Genomic DNA, 21,138 nt, shown 5'->3' with positions numbered 1-21,138 from the left:
TAGCTCCTTACACTCTGTGATTTGCTCCCAACTTCCCGTAATGACGCACAAAATCTCAGTCAACCCAATTGTTACCAGTACTATTAAGATTTGGCTTCAATTCAGAAGGCAACATGGCTTACACAGAGCCTCAATCCAAGCTCCGATTTTAAATAATCACTCATTCTCTCCATCCTGCTCGGACCCCACCTTCCGAATGTGGGCTGCCAACGGGCTTGTCACAATCGGTAATCTTTACAAGCATGGCTCTGACTTTGCATCCTTGTCAGCCAAATATCACCTGCCAAACAGTCATCTTTTCCGCTTCTTCCAAATTAGGCATTTTGCTCAAAAGCAATTTCCCCATTTTCCCAACCGCCCCCCTGAGTCAGGAATTGACCAGTTTCTCACCCTTGATTGTGACCAAAAAAGGCTGGTATCTACTATTTATGGAAAACTTGCCTCCTTTGACCTAGCCTCTACTACATCTATAAAAGAGTCCTGGGAGGGTGAGTTGGGTTTAGACATATCTGACAGTAAGTGGAGGGACATTCTTCGTTTGGTGCAAACCTCATCTATCTGTGCTAGGCATGGTCTAATGCAGTGTAAGGTGCTCCACAGGGCTCACTTTACCAATGCTAAACTAGCCAAAATATTTCCTCTTAGAAGCGATGCCTGTAACAGATGCAAGCAATCTCCTGCCAATCACACACATATGTTTTGGTCATGCCCCAGCCTGAATGCCTTCTGGTCTAGTATTTTCAAAACCCTTGAGCAGGCCCTTAACACACCCATACCCCATAACCCTCTAACTGCCTTGTTCGGCGTCCCACCAACACAGAACATGCCCACCACGACCCAGCGGGTCATCGCCTTCACAACCCTGCTGGCCAGGCGTTCCATTCTTCTTAAGTGGAAGCACGTCTCCCCACCCACACATGACAGGTGGATACAGGAACTATTACAGTGTATTAATCTTGAAAAGATACGATTTTCACTACAAGGATCCCTGAGGTAACTATTTAATTTTCCTACAGACCGTCTTCTATACATGCGTACTTACTGTATTGCCATTGTGATGTCTGTCAAAAAGCCAATAAAAAGATTTATAAAAAAAAAAAAAAAGTTTTATGGCCTCAGCCAGGGCCGGCCCTGACCAATTTGCCGCCCTAGGCAAGATTTTAGCTGGCGCCCCCCCCCCCCCAAAATGCAGACACTCACTATTTTTTTTTTTTTATATTTATTTGACAGGGACAGTGCACATTAATTGACATTTCTGTAACTGCGCCAGAGTTAGCCAACAGGCTATTTTTCGTCTGTAGTCCCTGGACAGATGTTAAAAGTCATCCTAAAAACAAAATGTCACTTCAAATAACAGGTAAATACTATTAGTAAAACAACATTCAACAGAGATACTTATATTATGATAAAAGCATATATAAAAACATAAAAACTAAACTAAAATACAAGCATATATAAAAACATAAAAACTAAACAAAAATACAAGCATATACATAAAAACTAAACTAAAATACAAATTCACAAAGCAGACAGATACAGGTCAAGGCATATAAACAGAGCGTTGTCATGTACAGATTGTGTCAGTGTTGACAGAGCTGACTTTCCACTAACCATGTTTTTAAATTAGATTTAAATAAACTGCAGGTGTTTTGTTCTCTAATCTTTACTGGGATTGAGTTCCACTGTTGTGCAGCTTTAAAAGAAAAAGAAGATTGGCTGAATGAACTCTTCCTTAATGGAACAACGCAGTCTCCTCTTGTTGCAGCTCTTGTTGACCTAGTTACAGGTGTGCGTATGGTGATAAAATGTCTGAGCGGAGGTGAGGTAAGGCCGTGTATTATTTTGTACATGAGGCAAGCATTTGCATATCTCATTACATTTTCCCAGCTCAACAAGTTATATTTTGTGAGTATTGGGCAATGATGAGAATAAACTGACTTCTTATCTACTATTTTAAGTGTTTGTTTGTATAATGATTCCAGGGGTTTAAGAGTGGTTGTACAGGCATGTGACCAGGTTGTTAAGCAGTATGTGATATGAGATAGAACCATAGAGTGCATGTACATCAGAGCCGCCTCTCTTGACATGCAGTTCCGGGTAAACCTCAAGTTGAACAGACTGAATTTGACCCTGTTGCAAACCTTTTTCACCTGAGCCTTAACATTGAGTCTTGAATCAATTAAGACCCCCAGGTATTTGTACTGTGAGACCACCTGTAGCCTCTCCCCGGACACAAACACATCTGGCTCAACGCAGGAGGACTTGGTTTTAGTTTTTACTATGATTCGCACGTGCATGGTTGTGGCATGACCACAAAAACAAAGATATTGACACAAGATGTGTGCAACTGTATTTAGTTTCCTATCCATTTGAACATGATTTAAGTGGGGGGGGGGGGGCTCCTCTAGGGGTCCGGGGGCATGCACCCCCGGGAAGACTTTTTTTTTTTTATATTGAAGTTAAAAGCTTCAATCTGGTGCACTTTGAGAGCAACATTAGGAGATCTATGGATACATCTCTCAACACCCAGATGAAACAGAACTGTAAGCAGATTTTCTTTTTCTTTATGGATATTTTACAAATCACTCTCCTTTCAAACTGTATTCTTGTTTATTAATAACAACTTTTTTGTACTGTCAGTATTTTATACCTGTTTTTCACCTGTTCTCTTATTTTTTTATAACTATAATCATATAAAGGTGTGGCTTTACCTCACTGAGCTGAGGTTATCAGAGCCTCTCAGTCTTTCAGGAGAGAGCTCTCTAAAGCTCTCCCCCCCCTCACGGCCGCTTACACAGTACATTCCAATGTTAATAAAAGCACACAGAAGCTGTGTACGTTTTTTGGGAGTTTGATTTATTTTATTTGTATGGGTGCTGTACGCAATATAGGCGTAGTTCTGTTAGTATAAGATTATAAGATGTACTTTGTTGATCCAAAATCGGGAAATTGTGTTGTTATGAAATAAAAAAAAATATTTTTTTTTTATTTCTAACAATTTTCGGCGCCCCCTATGGGTTGATGCGCCCTTAGCATTCGCCTATACTGCCTATGCCGAGGGCCGGCCCTGGCCTCAGCACAGAGAAGAAGATGGAGATAAGAAACTCTCCCAAAAGCAGGCTACCCACCCCCACCCAGCACAAGGGGAATAGTGTTCCTCTCACCAAAGAACAAATCAACTCTTAACCAAGTCAGATCTAAAATAGACATAGCTCCAGTTGTTAAGAAAAGGGGGAGAGAGGGGGAAATACTGGTATACTCTCTCCTGGTAAGCTCTGTCCTTGAGAGCTGGGTTAATAGCTCTCGGTAAGGTTCTCTCAAACTTGGTAAATATCTCTTGAATTTCTTGGTTGGAATGCTGAGTGAATTTCTTTGAATGCTGAATGGAATGATTTTATGGAAGAATCGTTTGTGAGTATTAGTACCTGCCTACGTGAGGAACTGCCTCCGAAAACTGTGGGATAGGTATGCGTTTGTGAGTATTAGTACCTGCCTACGTGAGGAACTGCCTCCGAAAACTGTGGGATAGGTATGCGTTTGTGAGTATTAGTACCTGCCTACGTGAGGAACTGCCTCCGAAAACTGTGGGATAGGTATGTGTTTGTGAGTATTAGTACCTGCCTACGTGAGGAACTGCCTCCGAAAACTGTGGGATAGGTATGCGTTTGTGAGTATTAGTACCTGCCTACGTGAGGAACTGCCTCCGAAAACTGTGGGATAGGTATGCGTTTGTGAGTATTAGTACCTGCCTACGTGAGGAACTGCCTCCAAAAACTGTGGGATAGGTATGGGTTTTTGAATGTTAGTCCCCGCCATCTGTGACGGAAAATAAAAAGGTATGGAATCGATGTGAATTGATTTCGTGAATGAAAAGTTGAATGTGCTTTTTATTATCACCGGTCTTTTTATGAGGAAATGCCTCTAAATTCTATCGGGAGATTTTAAATGTCACAACTGAATTGGGCAGTTGAAGTGAAACATTTTGGTAATAAATGTAAGACTGTGAATTAAAGTTTCATATTTGAACATGATCACAGCATCATTTTTTGTTTAGTATGATTATAATGTTGTAAAGAGAGAAGGTAAAAACCCTGTATTAGTTTGGACCTATTTTTCTTCAAATAAACTGATCCCACCTTTTGGACTGGGACAACTTAAAGGACATCTGTGCTCTCCTCTCCTGCTTCAAAGGTAAGACTGCACCCTGCCACACACACGTTTAGGTAGGAACACACCCCATTCACTGATACCAAAATCCTTCGGGATCGCTTAAACAGATTAAAAAGAGTTGTCTGATTAGAAACAGCAGTTAATTGAACCTGGTTCTTCGGGGAGTTAATAGAGGTGAGATCTTGCTGACGTTTGGTGGATCTGAGCCAAGCAGTAAACTTACATAGACTCAGTAACTTCGGTCAGGTCAATTAGTAAGGTCAGAGTAATTTACCGGAATAAATTATCAGGACCTCACCTATACTCTAAACAACAGGCAGGAACATACAAGAAGAAAACACACAGATACACCCGGGTGGATAATTATAATAATACACTATACACTTTTAACATTGAATAGTGCTAATTATATATACAAGTGCGCATCTGTAGTACTGATTATAATACGGTTTAAACTTCACTCTGTACATAACATCTGATAATATGCATAAATCCATTTCATGGTTGCGAACAATCAATAGCTCATAGATGATAGATGATATATTACATGACATGGGATGATACCAATCTTTACATATGCATATATACATCCCTGATTATGCGCAATATACCTTCCAAGACTATACATGGAGTATCAATTGCTAGTAGGTAATTGATGACATGTGCCCAAAGCTATCTAGAGATACCTATCTCACTTTAGGGTCTGGTGAAGCAGCTCTCAAGCCAACTGGGAGCAGGAGGGGGTGTTGTGGGAATGCGAGGGTGGGACTGTTTTGCTGTGGGTCACGATGCAGGGTGATTACCTGTACAGTGAGGGGAGGGCTCATGGATGTTGTGATATTGGGCTATATAAATAAACATTGACTGATTGATATTCTTTGCTATTTTAGCTGCCGCTCCCGTGTTAATTGTTAGGCTTCATTCACACTGACTCAGGGGGAAAACCGCTCCTCTTTCCAATCATTCGACAGGGGGTAACGTTACGGAAGTGCCGCAGCGGCCTTGAATACATGTTTTTTTAATCCATAATCAACTCTAGTCTGCAGGCACCGTTTGAAATAATGAGACCGTTTAACGTTAGCAGCTGTTAGCTTAGCTACCGCCAATTTACGTTACTCATGTAGAATGAATGATTTCGAAGCTCTCGCCTGATATAATGCTGTTAACAGTTAAGTCTAACTTCGCACTACATTTGGTACTGTACATGTGCAATAGACCAATTCCAGTTGTGGAGGAAGTTTCATATGATTCAAGTTAAGTAAAAATACCACCCTGTGAATATAATAATAATAATAATAATGGGTTCCATTTATAAAGCACTTCATATTTGATTTAAAATCCCGAAGTGCTACAAGTAGTGAGCATGAACAGTATAAATAAACATTACACAACACGGTATAATTAATAAAAAGCAATACAATACACAACAATATACTATAAGTAAAAGGCCTGCACTTAAAACCTGATTTAAGTAAAACTATGTGAGTATAATCAGCTAAATGTACTTTAAGTAAAAGCACTAATTGTGCAGTAAAATTGTCCCCGTCAGTGTTTTACTATTTTTGGGATGCTTTTAGGTTTTATATTACTGCTGCATTAATGTGTATGTTGCATTTGACTTCTGTTCAAATCACATTTTTTTTTAAATAAACGCATGTTTTCAAGAATCTGATGTGTACTTTATTTCCTGAAGTGTTAATGATTCACCCCAAAGTTGTTTGCTTGGTGTACATCAGCTAAACAGCACTGAAACAGTGTGAAAAATGACCATGGAGAACATTTTCTCTCTCAAAGTGTTGAATAATCAGCTCTGCTCAGTGACACTAAAACACTGACTAGTACATTTTAACTCTCTGAGGGTTCTAGGTTTAGGTGCAGAGCTTTCCAGCTCTGCACGTGTTGGAAAGCACTCAAACAGTGTCAAAGAAGTACCAGTTATAGTGTGTTAGAGCCAGTATTTTGATTTGATAAGAAAGGCCACCTAATTGTGACGTCTGTAGTCAACGCCCTATAAAGGACTACAATTCCCACGGCGCCTGTGCTAACACCACAGTGATGGGCAACCTGTTGAGAGACGCCGTCGAGGAACAGTTTTTAACCGTACTCAATCGTACTCGTAACCGTACATACAAACCGTACAAGTACCCTTTAAGTTGTGAAGTTATAAGCATTATTAAGAAAGAAAGAATACCTAAGTTGTGTTGTTTTATTTGAGTTTTGCCTATTTCTTTTGAATATTGTAAAGGCCTATTTTTCTTTGTTGCATGTGCAAAAGTTCGTTATTTTATTTTTGAGCAAATATATCGCAACATCTTCTAAACCATTGGAGGCCAAGCAACACTTCAAACTGAGTACTTTAAGGAAAGAAACGAGTTAGAACTGTCTGTTTAAGGCGTCTAGTGGCTTGGTGGAAAAACAAGGAAGGAAGCCACGACATTGTTAAAAACTCTCGTGACGGACAAATCCGTGTGGAATTAAATGGTTGCCACCATATTATTATAATGAATGAAATACTCTTGGAAATGAATCGATACGAGCGGATGTGAATCGTGAGTTTACAAATCACGGACTTCATAGTGAACAAGGAAGGACCGCATTGACTTTCTGGATTGTGACAACGTGGATTTCTGTGGAAAAAGGCGTGTGCCGCATGTTGTGGATGTTGCAATACAGTATAATCTAATGCTGGAAGTGGAATAAATTCGCTTATGAATAAAGTGTGGAACGTAACTTAAGGAGCGCATCTTGAAAAGCGCTTTAATAAGTTTGTCTATCTGGCTCACTGCCGCGGATCCAAGCCGCACACTAACAAAGCGCAACATTAAAATAAGGACAGCTGTTTACAAGTGGATGTTTAATGACAATAAAGCATAACAATGGCTGAAAAGGAAAATGTGGAAATGAATGAAAGTCCTATGGACCCAAACGTGAATGAACGTGAAGTGCCCGTGGAAAAGGCTGACGTCAGACCAAAAAGAACAATAAGACCTACAGAAAAGGCTTTAGAAGATAAGCTGGCGCAGTTAATTAAAAAAAGGAGAGTGAAATTGGGTCAAGTCTCAAGGAAAAAAAAATGAGATTGATTCACTCATGATTGATTATGGGAATATCATTGAGATGCAAGGTTGTCAATGTCGTGGGGTTTTTCAAATACTCTCCAAAGAGTTTTCAAACTCACATTACTCAGTGCAAGAAATGCTGTCGGAGCAAGAACAAGAAAGTGATCATGTTGACTGGTATCTCCCAAAATTGCATATTTCAATGAGTTTCAAGATGTGATGAAGAAATGGTTATCTAGAGCTGCCTCCTTTGAGCATGTGCCTCCTTCTGACCATGGCTCATATACTGCACATATGTCAAGTCCACATAAAGCAATATCAGTGGGCATGATAAGCAAAAAAGGTAAAACTTCTAGTGGCAGCAACAAATCTTCAACAGCTTAATCAGTAAGAAGAAAGGCAGAAAGGCAGAGGCAGAGAGAGTTGCGCTCAGATCACGCGCTGCTGCCTTATCACAGAAACACTCACTTGAAAAACAAGAAGCTGACCTGGAAGCAATGAAAGCCAATATGAGATCCATTACAGTACCTTTCATTCATCAGAATGTTCCAACATACAATAGAAGATAAAACTGACAATGAAAAAGATAGGCTGTTCTTTCTAGAGCAGCATACAGAAGGCCAAGCTAAAGACTTGGTCACAAGTTGCCAATACATGGATTCTAAAAAGGGCTTTTTGGAAGCCAAAAGACTGCTCCAAGAGAACTAGGGACATCACTCTTAATCGCAGCAGCTCGTTTGGACACAATGTTGAACTGGAATGCCATCAAGAGTGAAGATAGGAAAGCACTGCATTCTTATGCTATCTTTCTTCGTGGATGTTGCAACACAATGGAAGATGTTGAGTTTTTGGATGAAATTAATAGCACATCAAACATGAGAAATGTGATCGTGAAACTCCCATTTAAACTTAGGGAAAAGTGGAGAACAACTGCATATGCATATTATGAACACAATAAGACAAGAGCAAAGTTTCCAATATTGGTCGACTTTATTGAAAAGCACGCACGCATTGTATCAGACCCCATGTTTGGAGACATACAGGATGTCATGCCAAAAAGGGATATTAAAGTGTACAAATCACCCAGCAATAAGTCTGCTCATGGTGATAGAGATTTTGAGGGATTACTGGTCCGCTTTTCAAATCTCCGCGCGTCCCTAACAAGCTGGTTATCATACAGGAAGGAATCCAGAGCATACAAGTAACCGTTAAACAATAATCTACTTTAATGGTAATATGACAATGCAATACAATCAATACATTACCATACCATACAAAGCCATATCATATCATATGCGTAATGTCAGGAATATGCCTACTCCTGGCCTTGTTCACGTGCTGCCCCGACCCTCCGGTCCGGGCCGCGCGAGAAGAGAGGCAGAACAAAAGGATGCACAGGCTCTAAATACCAACAGAAACAGGAAGGGGTGGAGTTTAACTGGTCGTCTTTTCCGGTCATCTCAAACAAACACCCTCTGGCATTCACTGTCTCATATTTCTGCAGCCTCCACACACACACATCCCCCCACATTCCAGAGACCACAGTGGGGTCTTGCTAATACAAAGTAATTAAACCCACACATATACTATTCAAGATATGTAGACTTCCCTGAAACATGACATGCTAGAGATCTTAAGCAGAATATACTCTCATCCACTTAGCACCCTGTCCTGCATACCTACACCTCCCCATAGAGCAATAAAACCCTGTTTACTCCAACTAGCCCTTGTTTATAGCCATTTTAGTCCTGACATTTATGAAAGGATAAAACAGAGAAATCAAAATAAAACACAAACACAGGTATTGTTTGAACAGTATTCACTTAACTGCTAGTATTGATAATTACCAGAGAAACTCAAGGGACCTCTTTTAATATCTGGAAATTGCAACAAGACTTTCTGCCATTTCAAATGTAACACACTTCTTAAATATCAGATGATAATACTCTGCAATCCCCCTTTTTATCTCCTTCTCAAGAGATAAACTTACACAAGGCATTTTGAAATATATCTACTGTGTCTGTCCCCCAATATCGTATAAATCTATCAGAAACTGAGACCCAAAGTACTTGAAATCGTGAAGGAACCATGAGGGGGCAGCTGAGTGCTAAGAAGCAGTCTCCTGGTGGTGAATCATCAGCCCGCCTAAAGAATATTTTGTTAACATGATGAAAAGATTAAAGAATATGGGTCTACTCTGTACTCCAGAACCCACTGAAGTTAATTCAAGTTCTTTAAATGTGCGTTTTGTGAATAAGTGTGTTTATGTGTAAACTCACTCATTCCCGTTCTCCTTTTCTCCTCCTCTGGTTTTCTCAAGCCGTGACCCCGGCCTCCTCACTTCTAATCGACCATGCCAACTCCTCTGATTCTGTCTTCTCTTCAGTCCATCAGCTGTAACTCCATCCGCTGTAACTCTTTTAGGCAGCCATTGGCCCAGTTACATCTGCAGCCCCCATCATGCCACTGTTCTTGTACTGCTTTGCATTTCATCTCCTCCTTCACAGTCTCTCTGCTGTTTTTATGGAGGGCGGATTCTGCTCTCATGTCCCACACTTTGCTCTTGTGCCAAATCTCGTGGCTCAGCTTGGAACTTCATGGTCCCGTCTGAGGGACTGATGAGCGTAGATCTCTGCCTGTCAGCAAGCTGTTTGGTTCTGGGTGCCACAGGTGGAGATAGTTCTGGCTGCAGTCTTGTTGTTGTTGTTTCAGCTCTGGTTCTCTGTCTGTTCGATGGAGAAGGAGGAGTCTCCTGTTGGGTTAGGTCTTTTGTCTGCTTGGAGGGTCGGGTTCTTGGCTTTTCTAACTCAGAGGGGGAGTCCAGATCTCGGGACGCATTACCTCCAACCCTTTCCACTCTGACTCTTTCTAATCATACTATCTGTCTTAATTGTTAAATGCCATCTAAACAACATAACTGATGTCTACTAATGATATTACAAAAACTCACTCTAAAAATTGTTTCATCCATTGCTACATATTTACCCAACATAACTCTTTCAGGAAACCATTTTCTCCTATAAATTGAAAAACTGACATGTTTCCAGCATCACATATTCCACACACTACGAAAGAACATCTTCATATTTTAAATCCCACTGTTACTTAGAACAATAGTAAACCTGCAGAGCACACTAATCCGATCACAGTAATATGACCCAAGTGTAGGACCATGTCGTTCCTAAAAATGTTAGCAAACTCCAACTACAACATTTATAGATACATTGATTTAGCAAAATGAAATGTTATGTAATTCAAAATGTGACAAAAGAACAATGATTTGTCTTACACAAGATTGTGGTCTAACAGAATGACTCCTGACCTCATGGGGTCAAATGACTTGGATGCTGCTCATCCTGAACATGTGGCCTGAAGAACAAAAGGACCTCTTACTCATTAACCCAATGGACTCTCAGAGATGAGATCTAGCCCTGAGGTGGCTGACTTTAAAATGAACTGTGACAAATAAACCACATGCTTGTGGGTACATTATATTTTACACAATATAACACAAAACAACACTACATTAAGACAATAACCACTCAAATGAGCCTTGGTGAAAAGCATGAAAGACAAAACAACTTAATCTACTCTCATTGTTCGTTCCACCCTCAATATGCCAACTTGCTGGCCCACTAGTTTAGCCTCACTGTTGCATGACAATATATATTTCTCACAGTGAGCTCGCCATCCAATGCCCAACAAATTATCATCTCTCCATGTCCAATCTAGGTGGAATAATCCACTATTATGTTCAATTTGAATCAAACTTTAACCTGCATGTACTTCATATACTCAGCAAAACCCATTCTTACTTCCCCTCAACGTTACTGTATGCAATTAATTGCTCTGAAATGACGAATACCACGAAATTCACAATGCAATGTTTCTTATTTATTTAAATATCTACAACACATTGATCTATTAATCTTCAATGTTATTCACTCCTTTTTTAGAGGAAAGCTGTGAAGAAAAAGTGGGGGCTTTCTCGAACCCACAGTATCCTTCCAGCATGACTTCGCATTTCTTTATCTGACTTTTCTCCCTTAATTATGTGTTCACTTGTATTACTATACTGGGCTATTGTCGTTGTTACTATTAACGTGCTTCCCTTCTTCAATACCGGTCAGCAATGTAATGATTAAACTCTAAGCTTGAAGCTAAACCATATAAAAAATGTCAAGGGTGTGTTACCCCCTTTCAGCCACTAGATGGCAGCAGCAGACCACAAATGAGCTTCACTCTTCTGAGTGCATTGTCTGAGTTCCACAGACTCACACAGGTATTTTAGGTAAAAATCACACAGATTTATTCCCCGTACAGTTTGTCCAGCTTGATAATTTGATGTTTATTTCAACAAACAGGTAGACCTCGAATGATGCTTCGACACTCTTAAAGAATGTGACCATTCCATGGGGCATAAAACCCAGGTCGTAACGAGCCCTTTATCACACGTTAGCTTTTCAAATTAAGTTTACAGACAAAGGGAAACGAGAGCCGGTCCCGTCACAATTTCGGTGAGGTTCGCGTTCTCTCCCTCGATTTAACATATAACAGACCTCTGGCTTTTAGCTTTCAGCCTTGGTCTGTACCCCTCGCCATTGCCCATGCCGTGAACTAACTCCATCTCCTCGGGCTCGAACAAATAAGGACGTAATGGTCCATCGTCTGGCTCAATATTCTCACCATCGTCGCTTACTGAACCGGATTCAGATTCAGTTCCTAAAACTACATTTTCGCAGGAAAGCCGAGAGGATGTTTCTGACTCGCTATCATCACTGGATACCTCGTACAATCCTTCTTCTTTGTCTGGTATATTTGCCCTTCCACGTTCATTCTGCATAGACGCCATGGTTTGTTATCATTTCGTCTTCCTGAGTTTTCCTCACTTCCGGTTTGGCTGAATCGATCATTTCGTTTCTAAAAAAGTTCGGGGAAGCTGCAATAAAGTGCTTCTAACATGCGTAAGGCAATTATTATATTTTTTTAATCAGGTGTGATTGTTTTGGTACGTAATTATGCTTGTATATAAGTTAAAACGAAACTATTTGTGGTTCAATTTCCACTATCCCTTTAAGTTGCCGGAATTGGATTGTGAAATCGGGTTGCTTATAGGAACAAATGCACCAAAGCTAATGGAGCCGTGGAAAATAATAAACAGTCAAAATGGAGGACCCTTTGCTGTTAAGACAGTCCTAGGTTGGGTTGTGAATGGACTGAATCAGGAAACCACTGAATCTGAGAATACTTCATGTGCTGTTGTTAATCGGATATCAGTGACAGATTCAGGTGAGCTGCTGGTGCAGCAATACAATCATGACTTTCCAGAGAAAGGTTGTGATGAGAAGAAAGAGATGTCAGTTGAAGACAAGCATTTTTTAAAGATCATGTCAGATTCAGCTCATATCAAAGATGGACATTATCAGCTTGAACTGCCATTCAAACAGAAGAATATCATGATGCCAAACAATCGCAAACTTGCAGAGCAGAGAGCAGAATCATTCAAAAGGAAATTCAAAAGGAACAAAGTTTTCCATGATGAATATAAAACATTCTTGGAGGCTGTGATAGCCAAAGGTCACACTCAGCTACTGCCCCAAGAGCAGCTCAAACCTGAGAGTGGAAAGGTGTGGTGCATACCACATCATGGGGTTCAAACCTGAGAGTGGAAAGGTGTGATGCATACCACATCATGGGGTTCAAACCTGAGAGTGGAAAGGTGTGGTGCATACCACATCATGGGGTTCATCACCCAAAGAAGGGCAAGATTCGTGTAGTGTTCGATTGTTCCGCATCTTATCAAGGATATTAATTAAATGACTAGCTTATTCAGGGTCCCAATCCTACCAACACGCTACTTGGTGTGCTCATTCCATTCAGACAAGGACAGATAGCTTTCATGGCTGATGTGGAGGGAATGTACCATCAGGTCAAGGTGGCTCCTGCCCATCAAGATTATCTTCTTTCTTTGGTGCCAGGAGGAGATGTCAGTTTACCTCTCGCTGAGTACAGGATGCCAGTACATCTATTTGGTGCCACTTCATCAGCAAGTTGTGCAGCCTATGCTCTCACTAAAACCGCTGAAGACAACAAAGATGATTTCTCTGCAGAAGCTGTTGACACTGTCGGAAGACATTTCTATGTTGATGACTGCTTAAAATCTGTGGCTTCTGCTGATCAAGCTGTGAAGTTATGTGAAGAACTCAAGGATCTTTGTGCAAAGGGAGGTTTTAATCTGACAAAGTGGACAAGCAACAGTAAAACTGTGCTGGCCTCCATCCTAAAGAGTGAAAAACCCAAAGAGGTAAAAAACCTGGACTTAGAGACCCAAGACAATCTTCCAATAGAAAGAGCCCTAGGGATACAGTGGCATGTGGAGGAAGATGTTTTCAAGTTTCAAGTCTGCTTAAAATCTCAACCAGCCACAAGGAGAGGCATCCTTTCAACAGTCTGCTCTGTGTATGACCCACCTGGATTTCATTCACCATTTATCTTCACCGCAAAGCATGTCTTACAAGAGTTGTGCAAACTCAATTGTGGGTGGGACGAAGAAATCCCGGAGGCTCTCAAGAAATGAGGTTAAATTGTTAACATAGGTTCAGGAGCATGGCCACGCCTAAAACTCCGCCTCGAACCACGTCCACCCCTATTTATATCCGGCAACACTTCCGGCCACTGCTCGTCTCCATCCTTTCAACCCACCCTCCCTCTCCCTTTCTACCCATACAGTTCCCCTTCCGACTCACACAGAGCGATACATCCATCCATCCCTTCTTCCCTCCCTCAACATCCCTACAGCCCCTCATCCCTTATCCCTTCATCCCTCATCCCTTCATCCCTTCATCCCTCCATCCCAACATCCCTACATCCCTCCATCCCTACATCCCTACATCCCAACATCCCTTCATCCCTCCATCCCACATCCCTACATCCCTTCATCCCTTCATCCCTACATCCCTTCATCCCAACATCCCTACATCCCTTCATCCCTTCATCCCTTCATCCCAACATCCCTACATCCCTTCATCCCTCCATCCCTCCATCCCAACATCCTCTGCCAGTCAACATTTATATTTAAACTATGCATATTTATATACTGCATATACTAACATTTTAATTCCAGGTATTGTCTGGGGGGCCCGTAATCAGCCCACGCAGATCATGCCGGAGACGGAACCCCCACTCTGAGTCTCCCACTGCACGGACCACAGCTCGTCCTCCCAGATCATCTCTTCACCCCCCTCATATCATTCACATGTTACTTCAATAAACTTACAAACATCACATTGTTGTGGCGTGGTTCCTGCTAGTGAAACAGTGGCAACGATGGCTCATGGGATTAAAGCAGATAGAAAGCTTCAAGATTGATCGATGTATCAAACCAAAGAATTATGGACAAATTAAATCTGCACAATTGCACCATTTCAGTGATGCAAGCGAGATTGGATACGGTGTTGTCACATACCTTATGATGACAAATGAAGATGAAGACGTTCACATATCCTTCATGTCAGGAAAGTCACGTGTCGTGCCTCTGAAAAAAGTCACTGTCCCAAGATTGGAGCTCACAGCAGCAGTACTGGCAGTACGCATGGACAAGATGATCAGAACCGAGCTGCAAATCCCATTATGCAAATATGTCTTCTGGACTGACAGTACATCTGTTCTGAGATACATCATGAATGAAATGCTAGGGTTTCAGACATTTGTAGCCAACAGAATAAGTCTGATCAGAGAAGCAACAGCAACATCACAGTGGAAATACATCAACACTAAACTGAACCCAGCAGATGATGCATCTCGGGGATTGGCAGCAGAATCGTTCTTGAAATGTGAGACTTGGATAAATGGTCCATTGTTTCTGAAAGAACCTGAAGACAAATGGCCTGAGTTTCCGGGACGCACTTAAAATGGTCAATGACAGCTATCCTGATGATCCAGAGGTGAAGAAGGACAAATTCAACGTGAACCCAACCATTGCAACTGACCTAAAGGCCACAAGCAAGCTAGTGCATCACTACTCTGATTGGAGGAAACTAAAAAGAGCAATTGCATGGTTCCTTCAAGTAAAACATCTCTTGCTGCTTTCAAGTAAGAAGAGGAAGGAAGTTACTTCTACTCAAGCAAAAGAACCAAATCGAATAAAGCTGATTGAGAAGGAGATGAGTGTTTCAAGACTCTATGAGAGGTCTCACACTCTCTAAGGATAACTTGGATAAGGCTGAAGCAGCATTGTTGTGTTTCTGTCAAAAACAGTCTTTTCCAGAGGAAGTGGAAACTTTGAGAAGGGGAAACCTATCAAAGGAAGTAGCACACTGTATACATTGGATCCAGTGTACGAGCATGAACTGGTAGAGGCTGGAGGAAGGCTAAATAAAATGGCAATGCCTGAGGAAGCAAAGCACCCAACCATTCTTGGAAAACACCAGCATGTCTCTAAAACCATACTTCGAGATCATCAACAAGTTGCTCACAGTGGAAGGAATCATATGTTATCCATGTTAAGACAAAAATACTGGATACCATGTGCCAATGCATTAGCCAGAAAAATAATATCTGAATGTACCGTGTGCAGACGCATGCATGGAAATGCAGGAGAACAAAAAATGTCAGATCTGCCAAAAGACAGAATTACACCAGACCTACCACCATTCACATGTTGGAGTGGATTACTTTGGCCCACTGGAAGTGAAAAGAAGACGAAGCATTGTGAAACGATATGGAGTTATCTTTACCTGTCTAACAACCAGAGCGGTGCACTTGGAAGTAGCTCATTCGTTAGATACAGATTCATGCATTAATGCCTGCAGACGTTTCATCAGCAGAAGAGGACAAGTATTGGAGATGAGGTCAGACAATGGGACTCATTTCGTTGCCACTGAAAGAGAGCTGAAGGAATCTATAAAAGAGTGGAATCTGAGCAAAATAGAACAAGCCCTCCAGCAAAAGGATGTGAAATGGACCTTCAATCCTCCTTACGGAGCACATCATGGCGGAGTATGGGAAAGACTAATCCGGCTTGTAAAGAAAATTCTGCTATCCATCACAAAACAGCAAACACTTGATGACGAAAGCCTTTCAACAGTTCTGTGTGAAGTTGAAGGAATTCTCAACAGCCGACCAATAACTACAGTGTCAAATGATCCAAATGACTTGGAACCTCTCACACCAAACCATTTGCTGCAGCTCAAGGTCAAACCTTCGTTGCCCCCAGGCTTATTCCATCAGCAAGATACATACTCAAGACGCCGCTGGCGACAAGTGCAGTACATAGCTATTTGTTTTGGACCAGATGGATCAAAGAATATCTACCACTTTTGCAAGAAAGACAGCAATGGAATCGCATTAAAAGGAACTTCATACCTGGAGACATCGTATTAATCATGGATTCAAATGCACCTCGTGGATCCTGGTTAATGGCAAGAGTTATGGAGACGCGTCCTGGATCTGGAGGACTGATTCGGAGTGTTCTTCTTAAGACAAAAACCAACACGCAAAATATGCCTACTGGTGCCTGCCTTAGAATAAGGAAATAACTGAAGATGGACAATTAAGACACCCTGTCTATCTCAAATAGAATATGAAGACTGACTTTGTCTGGCTCTTTTTGAATTTTTGTTTATTGTTACATTGCATTTAGCTGACGCTTTTATCCAAAGCGACTTACAATAAGTGCGTTCGACCAACAAAATACAAACTTGAAGAAAACAGAATCATATAAGTACATCAGGCTTCATAGAGCAAAAACATTTGAAGTGCTACTCAACTGGCTTCCGATAAGCCAGTCCTTTATTAGGATATAAGTGCTTTGTTAATAGCTCTATCGCTCGAAGTGGAGTCGAAAGAGATGAGTTTTCAGTCTGCGCCGGAAGGTGTGTAAGCTTTCTGCTGTCCTGATGTCAATGGGGAGCTCATTCCACCATTTTGGAGCCAGATAGCAAACCCACATGTTTTTGCTGATGGGAACTTGGGTCCCCTTCGCAGTGCGGGTGCAGCGAGCCGTTTGGTTGATGCAGAGCGGAGAGCAATTAATTGGGTGTCGTCAGCATAGCAGTGGTATGAAAAACCATGCGGGCTAATGATCCGAGAGAGTTTGTGTACAAGGAGAAGAGGAGGGGACCAAGAACAGAGCCTCTTCTGCCGGGGGTCCTGCCAACCCTATGTCCTGTGCTGTTGGAGGTTCCGCTGGGGGTCCTGCCAACTCCATGTCTTGTTCCGTTAGGGGTCCCGCCGACTATTCTTCTGCCGGGTGTCCTGCCAACCCTATGTCCTGTGCCGTTGGAGGTCCCGCCGACTACTCTTCTGCCGGGGGTCCTGCCAACCCTATGTCCTGTGCCGTTGGAGGTCCCGCCGACTACTCTTCTGCCGGGGGTCCTGCCAACCCTATGTCCTGTGCCGTTGGAGGCCCCGCCAACTACTGTTCTGCCGGGGGTCCTGCCAACCCAATGTCCTGTGCCGTTAGAGGTCCAGCCGACACCTGTTTTGTCGGGGGTCCTGCCAACTCCATGTTCTGTTTCGTTGGGGGTTCCACCGGATTTCCTGTCCTGCCAACACCTGATCCTGTCCTGTTGGGGGTCCCGCCGACACCTGCTCCGCCGGGTTTCCTGCCAACACCATATCCTGTCCTGTTGGAGGTCCCACCGACACGTGCTCCACCGGGTTTCCTGCCAACACCATGTCCTGTCCTGTTGGGGGTTCCGCCGACACCTGCTCTGCGGGATTTCCTGCCAACACTATGTCCTGTCATGTTGAAGATCCCGTCGACACCAACTCATGCTCCGTCCGGGGTCCCACTGACGCCGGCCCATGTTCCGTCCAGAGTTCCGTCTACGCCTGTCCCGCCAGGGGTCCCACCAGCTCCTGCTTTCGATCCCAGTGCTCCGGCAATCCAGCTGACACTGGAGGGGTCCCATTGCGGCGTACGTTGTCCTCCGGAGCTATCCCGTCGCCGCCTTCTTGCCCGACCTTGTGCCCAGCCTCCTGAGTTCCCCAGTGGCCTTCACCCTTAAGCCCGGCCTCCTGAGTTCCCCCAGCCGTATTCTTCGCCCTCAAGCTCAACCTTGACAAGACTGAACTGCTGTTACAATCTGTCTGTGTTGTGTTTTGTCTTGTCTTTTGCTGTCTTTGGTTTCCTGTTTTATTTTGTAAAAGTGTTCACCTCCTGTTTTGCCTGTTGGTTTCTGTCTGTTTTCCCTCCCTGATTACCCGATTGTGTTCACCTGGTGCCCCTGTGTTTTCTCCTCCCTCCTCACCTGTCTCTTGTTTGTTTGATTAGCCATGTGTGCATTTAGGTTCTGTATTTTCTGTTAGTCTTGGTTAGTTCCTTGTTGTAGTCGGACGTTGTTCACGGGGTGAGAGTTCTGTTGTGTCCAAGTTTGTTTAATTTAAGCCTTGAAATAAAGGTGTTTCTTCTGAGAAATCTGCGTTTGGGTCCTGCCTGCTTCACTCATCTTTGACAACTGCTTTTTCTTCCGGGAAAAGATTGTCCCACTTTTGACCTAACAATCAACATCGGCACCTCTGTTGTTTCCCCGACTCGGACTGCAAGGAATCTGGGTGTGACCCTAGATAACAACCTGTCCTTCACTGCAAACATAGCTGTTACAACCCGCTGCTGCAGATACACGCTTTACAACATCAGGAGGATGCGTCCCCAGCTGACCCAGAAAACGACGCAGGTTCTGGTCCAGGCTCTCGTCATCTCACGCCTAGACTACTGCAACTCCCTCCTGGCTGGTCTACCTGCATGTGCCATCCGACCTCTGCAGCTCATCCAGAATGCAGCGGCTCGTCTGGTCTTCAACCTTCCTACATTTTGCCACACCACGCCGCTCCTCCGCTCCCTCCACTGGCTTCCGGTAACTGCTAGAATCCACTTCAAGACAATGGTACTTGCGTACCATGCTGTGAATGGTTATGGCCCTTCCTACATCCAGGACATGGTTAAACCATAGACCCCAGCACGTGCACTCCGCTCTGCATCAGCCATACAGCTCGCTGCACCCTTACGTATATGATCCTGTTTTCTGTTTTCAAGTTTTTATCTTCTTGGTTGAATGTACTTATTGTAAGTCGCTTTGGATAAAAGCGTCAGCTAAATGCAATGTAGTGTAATATTGAGGAAATAGCAGAGGAGAGAGTGGCCATTGACATTTTGCAGGCTTGTATTTGTAAGTTATTTTAGTTTTGATGGTAATAGAGACCTACAACAGTGTTGAGCTTGAAAGGATTTCATATTGACTCATGTTTTTTATGTACAGCTACCTGAGGACATTATACGCAGGATCCTCATCATCGTTGTGCTTGAGGACGGGGATCCTGCCATCTGCACGCTTGCCCTAACCTGCAAACCTGCACCACTGGCTCAGATAATGAAGAACAACAAAATAAGTTACCATAGCTATGCAGATGACACACAAATTTACGTAACAATTTCACCAGGAGACTATGCTCCAATTCAAACACTGAGTAAGTGCATTGAACAAATCAATGACTGGATGTGTCAGAACTTTCTCCAATTAAACAAAGATAAAACTGAGGTAATGGTTTTTGGAGCCAAGGCAGAACGTTTAAAAGTTAGCGCTGAGCTTCAGTGTGCAATGTTCAAAACAACAGATAAAGCCAGAAATCTAGGTGTAGTCATGGACTTTGACCTGAGTTTCAACAGTCACATTAAAACAGTTACTAAATCAGCCTACTATCACCTAAAGAACATATCTAGGATTAAAAGACTAATGTCACAGCAGGATTTGGAAAAACTTGTCCATGCCTTTATCTTCAGTAGACTCGACTACTGCAATGGTGTCTTCACAGGTCTCACTAAAAAATCTATTAGAAAGCTGCAGCTGATTCAGAACGCCGCTGCTCGAGTCCTCACTAACACTAAGAAAGTGGATCACATCACTCCTGTTCTGAAGTCTTTACACTGGCTTCCTGTGTGTCAAAGAATATATTTCAAAATACTGCTGCTGGTTTATAAAGCACTGAATGGTTTAGGCCCAAAATACATTACTGACCTCCTGCTAAACTATGAACCATCCAGATCTCTCAGGTCTTCAGGGACTCGTCAGCTTTCTGTCCCCAGAGTCAGAACTAAACATGGTAAAGCAGCGTTCAGTTATTATGCTCCAAATATCTGGAACAAACCTGCAGGTCCGCTGCAACTCTGACTACTTTTAAATCCAGGCTGAAGACTTTTCTTTTTGTCGCTGCTTTTATTTGAACTATTCATATCTTAAACTGCACTGTAACTTTTATCCATGTACTTTTTCTTGTAATGTTTAATTGAACTATTTATATTTTAGACTGCACTGTAACTTTTATCCATGTATTTTTTTCTTAATGTTTATTTGATTAGCTTTTCTTTTTTAATGCTTAATGTCTTTCATTTTTTTTTTTTTTTTTGTAAAGCACTTTGAATTGCCTTGCGTTGAAAAGTGCTCTATAAATAAACTTGCCTTGCCTTGCCTTGCAAACAAATCAGTGACATTGTAAGCCAGCAGTCCTTTCAAGAGGAGGCCCACTTCAGCTGGCTGGACAGTAAGTTCAATAATTATAGTCCCCCATACTTAATGTGAAAAGTATGACAAGATAATACTCCTTGGAGTGACTTGGTTGCACTAAAAAGGTCATTGACTAAGACTAAGATCAGCTCAGTTGAAGTTTTGTTCATTTTCTGTCTGAATCATATTTGTCTTTTGACACTTAAAGGGGACCTATCATGCAAAATGCACTTTGTGATGTCTTTTATACATAAATGTGTCCCCGGTGCGTCTGGGAACTCACGCAGCGTCAGAAAATAAAACCCTCTCTCTTTTCCTCCGAACCCAAATCTTTTCAAAACGGGTGTAAAACGAGCGGATACAGATTTCCATCCGAACTGACGTGTCCATCCGTGGTGACGTCGGCG

This window comes from Pseudochaenichthys georgianus, chromosome 16 (assembly GCF_902827115.2).
Source record: "Pseudochaenichthys georgianus chromosome 16, fPseGeo1.2, whole genome shotgun sequence".
NCBI lineage: Eukaryota > Metazoa > Chordata > Actinopteri > Perciformes > Channichthyidae > Pseudochaenichthys > Pseudochaenichthys georgianus.
This window is presented reverse-complemented; position numbering follows the sequence as displayed.